At 46.2% G+C, this 6,935-nt stretch overlaps 1 pseudogene; it reads right to left on the reverse strand.

Moving 5' to 3' along the window:
• Nucleotides 1-3,588: 3,588 nt before the first annotated feature.
• On the reverse strand, nt 3,589-3,795 carry LOC142289201 (U2 spliceosomal RNA; annotated as a pseudogene).
• Between the last annotated feature and the right edge of the window lie 3,140 nt (nt 3,796-6,935).

Here is a 6,935-nt window from a genome sequence, read left to right on the forward strand (position 1 = left end):
TGCAGATGATACTAAACTCTGCAGGGTAATCAATACAGATGAGGATAATTTTATATTACAGGGAGATTTATGTAAATTGGAGGATTGGGCTGAGAAGTGGCAATTGAAGTTTAATGTAGATAAATGTAAGGTCATGCACTTGGGTAGAGGAAATAACATTTATGATTATGTACTTAATCGTAGAACACTGGGTAAAACAGACACAGAAAAAGACTTGGGTGTATTGGTGGATGGTAAACTTCACTTTAGTGGACAGTGTCAGGCAGCTTCTGCCAGGGCTAATAAAATAATGGGATGTATTAAAAGAGGTATAAGTGTTCATGAAAAAAATATAGTTCTACCTCTGTACAAGTCACTAGTGCGACCACACTTAGAATACTGTGTACAATTCTGGTCACCGATATATAAGAAGGACATAGCTGAACTGGAGAGGGTGCAGAGAAGAGCCACCAAGATTATTAGAGGAATGGGTGGGCTGCAATACCAAGACAGGTTATTAAACTTGGGGTTATTTAGTTTGGAAAAACGAAGGCTTAGGGGGGATCTAATCACAATGTATAAATATATGAGGGGACAGTACAGAGACCTTTCCAAAGATCTTTTTACACCAAGGCCTGCGACTGGAACACGGGGGCATCCACTACGTCTTGAGGAAAGAAGGTTTAATCATAATCACAGACGAGGATTCTTTACTGTACGAGCAGTGAGACTATGGAACTCTCTGCCACATGATGTTGTAATGAGTGATTCACTACTAACATTTAAGCAGAGCCTGGACGCCTTTCTTGAAAAATGTAATATTACCAGTTATGTATATTAGATTTTATGACAGGGTATTGATCCAGGGAACTAGTCTGATTGCCGGATGTGGAGTCAGGAAGGAAATTTTTTCCCCATTGGAACTTGTTTGCCACATTGGGGTTTTTTTTGCCTTCCTCTGGATCAACATGTTAGGCTACAGGTTGAACTAGATGGACTTAGAGTCTCCCTTCAACCTTAAAAACTATGATACTATGATACTATGAACCCGTGGATGAAGAAATGATGGAAACGGTTAACCGCGAGCCAGTGCCCAGGGATGTACCTGTACCCAGCTCCCCTACGCCTCCGCCTGCCCCACATGATAGCAGGGAGGAGGAACTGACTGTTCCCTCTGCCCCACTGCCTGTCACCACTGACACCGGACCCCGAAGGTCCACTCGCCCCAACCTAGGTAGACCCCCACTTAGGTACAGGGAAACTACTCTTTAAAAGGGGGGGGCTTTATGTGTTGAGTGTACCAGTTTGAAAGTTTTAAATGATAAGTAAAGATGATCAACCAAAGAAGTTTACCTGATTGAACCGTGATTAAACCGGCCGTTGCCGGCAACTGTTGTCCCCGTAGGGACTGTGCAACCATTGCGTAAGGAACTGCTTACGGACAAGCCCGAGAACTTGCAGGGCAACCACAAACTTAGTGCAATGTAAATAAAAATGTTTGTTGGCTTGACACCGTTACCGCCTCCGGAGAGGCTGATTTGGGAGGATGGGCCTGGAGGAAAGGGATGGCCTAGGCCCGCCACTACCGTAACCGGTGGCGATCCTCCGGGGGTTCAGGGGTCCCCTTGGACGTGGGCCCCCTGAAAGAGACAGAACCCGCTCGGGCAACTTGGTGCTGGACTGGGGTCAAGGGGTGCTGCCCGCTTCTTAGGGGCAGCATCAGGGCCAGGTTGTTTGGGTGGGAGAAGAGCGGAAGCTGTACCGTTGTAAAATGTTTATGATGCTTTTACATGTTTTACCGTTTTATTCTTTTTCAGTTGTGAAAATAAAACCGGTGATGGACGGGCAGCCCGCGGACGGTCTGCATTTTACTATAGGGGAATGTGGCGCCCTGGACAAGCCAGGTCGTCACAGGTACTACACCAACACACTCTACACTCCGGCTAGGCACACCGAAGCTAAACACAAATCCTAGTTGCCTTCCTCCAGGGGCTGATGTCCACACCAGGGGGTGGGCCAGGCGGTTGATCCCACCCACCGAGGAGTTCACAGTCCTGGAGGCGGGAAAAGGAGTCAGATTAGAGATCAGTTTTGGAGTTAGAGAAGTGAAGAGGAGAGGAGACTGACCGTGTCCGGGTGTGTGGCCCGGGCACTCAACAAGGTTGGCAGACGGTGGTGACCTTCTGCAGGAGAGGCTGATTGGAGTGAACCGTACGGACCGGGGATGGGCGGTGGCCCGCCGGTACCAGATCGGGGAGTGAAGAGAAGCCAGCACCATCCGGCAGGGCCTACGGACCCCGACCAGGCTAGGAGTCGCCGTAAAACCGGTCAAATCCGTTAGCGACAGGAACCTCCAGGGTTTCCCAGCAGTCAAGACCCAATTGAAGGCAACAGCTCACACCGTAGAGGGAAGCACAGTCACCGCCAAGGCTACAGTTCCCAGGGCCAGAGCCTGCGGGCAAAAGGGGCTCCCTCAGCATCCATCCAAGCTGGGGAGCGGGTTACCGGTGGGAAGCCCGCTAGATTTTGGGGGAATAAAAGGGGTCCAACACCACATCCCCACAGGTGCACACCCACCCATCAAAGAGAGCTATAAGCCAATACCACCTTCACATTGCCAGTGTACCAAGGACATGTTGAGCAACATGAAGGCGGCTGGGGTTATCCGTGACAGTTGTAGCCTTTGGGCAGCTCTGTTGATCCTATTAAAAAAGAAGGACGGCACCACTCCCCGTATTGAGGAATCGCTAGCTGCATTGAGAACTGCAAATTATTTTTCTACCCTTGATCTCACTAGTCACTATTGGCAAGTGTCCGTTGCTGAGGCAGACCGGGAGAAGACCGCCTTCGCCACCCCTATGGGTCTCTGCGAGTTCAAAAGCATGCCCTTCGAGCTGTGCAATGCGCCAGGAAGCTTCCAGAGGCTGATGGAATGCTGCTTGGGACAAGATTTTAGGGTGTATAAAAAGGGAGATTAGATCCCGTGATCCCAACGTATTGTTACACCTCTATAAATCACTTGTAAGGCTACATCTGGAATATGGGAACCAGTTTTGGGCTCCACATTTTAAAAAGGACATTCAGAAGTTAGAGTCAGTTCAAAGGTGGGCAACTAGACTACTACAAGGAATGGAAGGCCTCCCATATGATGACAAGTTGAAAAAGTTATTAAGTGATTATTGGCTGCAATGGGGCTTTCTGGCTGGTGCCAGCCTCTCTTCTTAGCACACAGGAACCACAATCCCTACACCATGCTTCAATGGATTCTCTCATCCCAGCCCAGTAAAACTACATATTTTACACAGTCATAAGCAGCCAAAAGGGATCTATTCTATTCAATTGCAAATGATCTAGATAAGACTGAGAATAAGATACTGCACGGGACATAGCAGAGTTGGTCAAGTTGAGTGGAGATGAGTTTGCTATTTGGCACAGCTTTTTGCATCAATAAAGCAAGTAAAAGGTGTGAAAGATAAAAAAAAGGGTGAAAGTGTGAAAAGTGAATTGGCCAAATTGAGGTGCATATAAAGTTTTTGCTTTCTTTCAATTCACTAATGGGGCTCATTTGAATCAGGTGAATTGAGCTCTGCTTTTGGAAACTGGGTTAAGAAGGGGTGCACCGGTCCTGGAGGTACTGCAATACCAGGTCAATGCGTGGAGTGGACAGAGCAAGATTTTTTCCATCTCCTTGTTCTAAAAATCCATTTAATATATGGTCCCCAGAGAGGGGATGTATCAGATATTAAACTGATAAGAACAGATTTAATTTTTTTTTTTTTCTGTTTATCAGTAGGACTTCAAAATAACAAAGGTGATCGCCTCCCGTTGCCTGGGAACCGTCCAGGCACGAGAGGGCTATGTGTCACCAGAAGGCGCACACACTTCCTCAAGGCCGGCAGACGTGCAATCCCAGGCACCTTCCAGTACCGACCAAGGTAGCGTCCTCCGAAACTACACTTGATCTTAGCCAAAAGGCCGAGAAGCTATAACCCGAATTGGTTACGGCCTTGAGTGGCACCCTGGCCTATACCGGACACATCTTAGGGAGAGGGAGACAAACCCACGCCTACAGAAGACATTTTGTCACCCAAGCCAACCCTTGAAAAGGCTGTTTTGCAGAGCAAAAACAAGAAGAATGGTGCTTTTTGCAGCCGCCGCCCACTGCAATGAATCTGAATAACTCCTCCTTTTGGACACAAGCACCTCCCCTCCCCCTTGCAGTCTTTCCAATTCATGATACAAAAAGACGGACGGACAGGACAGGACAGGACAGGCTGCCTGACTTTCCGTCACTGCCACCCTTTGCCATCCTTGCCCGTAGAAAGCCCTTTCATCATCCCCAAACCCTAATCTTTTCCCTTCCCTTCCCAGATGCGTCTCACTCCCTTTTATTAGGAAGTGAGCGCAGCCTTTTCTCCGTTCTGCACATGCGCGACGTTAAACACAAATGCGCAGGCGTGCGTTCCATTACCCTCACTGAATTCCACTCCCATACAGGAAGTGGGCGCAGCTATTACTACGGTCGCACATAAAAGAACCCACGGCCACCACTGCACATAGCTGACTCCACCACAGGACACCCACTTCTACACCAACGCAGGTAAGACAGGATCGGCACCTCTATGCTCCCGTTACAATCAGGCTCAGTCACCATGTGATAACGCTCTCAACTCTTTAGTTGCAGGCTCCCCTTGCTTCACCTCCACTGGCTGTGCTGCCATTTCCTCTCCCACCTGGAAGGTATACTTTATTCCACTATTTTCCTGTTTCTCTATTCCCCCTTTTCCCATAACCTACTTTTATCTGCATTTGTGGGGTATCTATATGCTATTTACATCATAGTTTTATTCATTAATATGGAAGGGAAGAGTGCCCATGAGAGTGTTGAACTGCGGAGAGCAAGAGATTAAGCTGCTCCGATTTGCCACCATTGATAAGCTGTTCTCAGTAGATACACATGCTATCCAAACAGCAGCATCCACCATTGCTTCAGCCCACCCATTCAGTGACAGCTCACCAAGTCAGCCAGAGGAGTGGTGTAAGGAATTACACGTAGGCACTGACTCCACACCTTCACATCACAAGAAGGGGGTCTACAGGCTAGTGCAAGAATACGAGCAAGTCTTCAGCAAACATCCGCTAGACTTTTGAAGAATAAAAGGGGTCAAACACTACATCCCCACAAGTGCACACCCACCCATCAAAGAGAGATATAAGCCAAAACTACCTGCACATTACCAGTGTACCAAGGACATGTTGAGCAACATGAAGGAGGCTGGGGTTATCCGTGACAGTTGTAGCCTCTGGGCAGCTCCGTTGGTCCTGTTAAAGAAGAAGGACAGCACCACTCCCCTGTATTGAGGAATAGCTAGCTGCATTGAGAACTGCAAATTATTTTTCTACCCTTGATCTCACTAGTTGCTATTGGCAAGTGTCCGTTGCTGAGGCAGACCGGGAGAAGACCGCCTTTGCCACCCCGATGGGTCTCTGCGAGTTCAAAAGCATGCCCTTCGAGCTGTGCAATTTGCCAGGAACCTTCCAGAGGCTGATGGAATGCTGCTTGGGACACCGAAACTTTGAAACGGTACTGCTATACCTTTATGATGTTATTGTTTATTCTAAAGCAAACAAGATTTTAGGGTGTATAAAAAGGGAGATTAGATCCGGTGATCCCAACGTATTGTTACCCCTCTATAAATCACTTGTAAGGCCACATCTGGAATATGGGGTAAAGTCCTGAGCAGGTTGATAACCATTGGTTTGAGCATGGTAGGGTGTAGTGCGCATCTTCCTGCATCGGTAAAAGCTGCAGAAGTCCTTGAAGATTTCCGCTTCAAAGGCTGTGCCTTGATCTGTGAGGACTCTCTCTGAGTAGCCATGAGGTCTGCATAAGTGTGCTTGGAAGACCTTCGCTGCAATATGGGCCATTAGATCTTTGACTTGTACCACAACCATAAATCTCGAGTAGTTGTCTACCATCGTAAGTGCATACGTGAGCTCGCCTCGATATTCTGCAACAAAACTCCCTTTTTCGATTTCAGTTTCAGCAAACACTCCTCTTCCTGTAGAAAATATTTATCATTACCTAAGACAGTCATTCTAATGCATGACAATATTAAGGCAATTTAGTTAAAACTTGTTTTAACTCACCTTTAAGGGGATTGATGTATTTCATGGTCAATCCAGGTTTGTCAGTGATGGCACTGACATAATGTATGGCGTCTTTTTCGGGCGTTATCCTTTGCCTTTTCATTGTGAAAATCCAGTTGCCTATATCAAAGCAAATTCTACTACTTGTAAAGTATGCAGAAAATGAAATGTAGAACATATAACATCAACTGCTTAGGAACGCATCATAGGTTAGTACTTAAAAGGATATTGTCATGTTCTAGTCATAATGCAAGCTGGACATTTTTCATGTTACCCTGTAATCGCCGGCCTGTTCTAATGCTCACAAGCCAAGATATAGGCTCAGCTGCTAAGGCTTCCCTCTGCCTTCTGAATGAAACTTGAATATGTCTGGGTCACTGTGTATATAGCAGGTGCTCAGAAAAAATAAGAGTCAATTCAATAGAAATAGCTCTGGCACACTATAGTGATCAATAACGTAAGAAAAGAACTCTTGGAATGCTGAAAATTCTTTATTTGTGCAAAAGGATAATTCATCCAACGTTTCGACCTTGTTTTTAGGTCTTTATCAAGGATAAAGTTATCTAAGATCATAAAGGGTTACAAAACCATATAAACACGTAATTAGTACATAGTACAACATAACAGTACAATATATTGCTACTTGAGAGTACAATGGGTCAAATGACCATGATGCACATACAAAAAATTTTTCCAAAGCCATAGTGAAAACATTTGTACTGAGGAAAGAAAATTTCCACATGACCTATCTGGAGAAACATTCTGGATCAAACAACCAAAAATAGTCAAGCAGGTAAATACACACC

Source organism: Anomaloglossus baeobatrachus, unplaced genomic scaffold (genome assembly GCF_048569485.1).
Source record: "Anomaloglossus baeobatrachus isolate aAnoBae1 unplaced genomic scaffold, aAnoBae1.hap1 Scaffold_91, whole genome shotgun sequence".
Lineage (NCBI taxonomy): Eukaryota > Metazoa > Chordata > Amphibia > Anura > Aromobatidae > Anomaloglossus > Anomaloglossus baeobatrachus.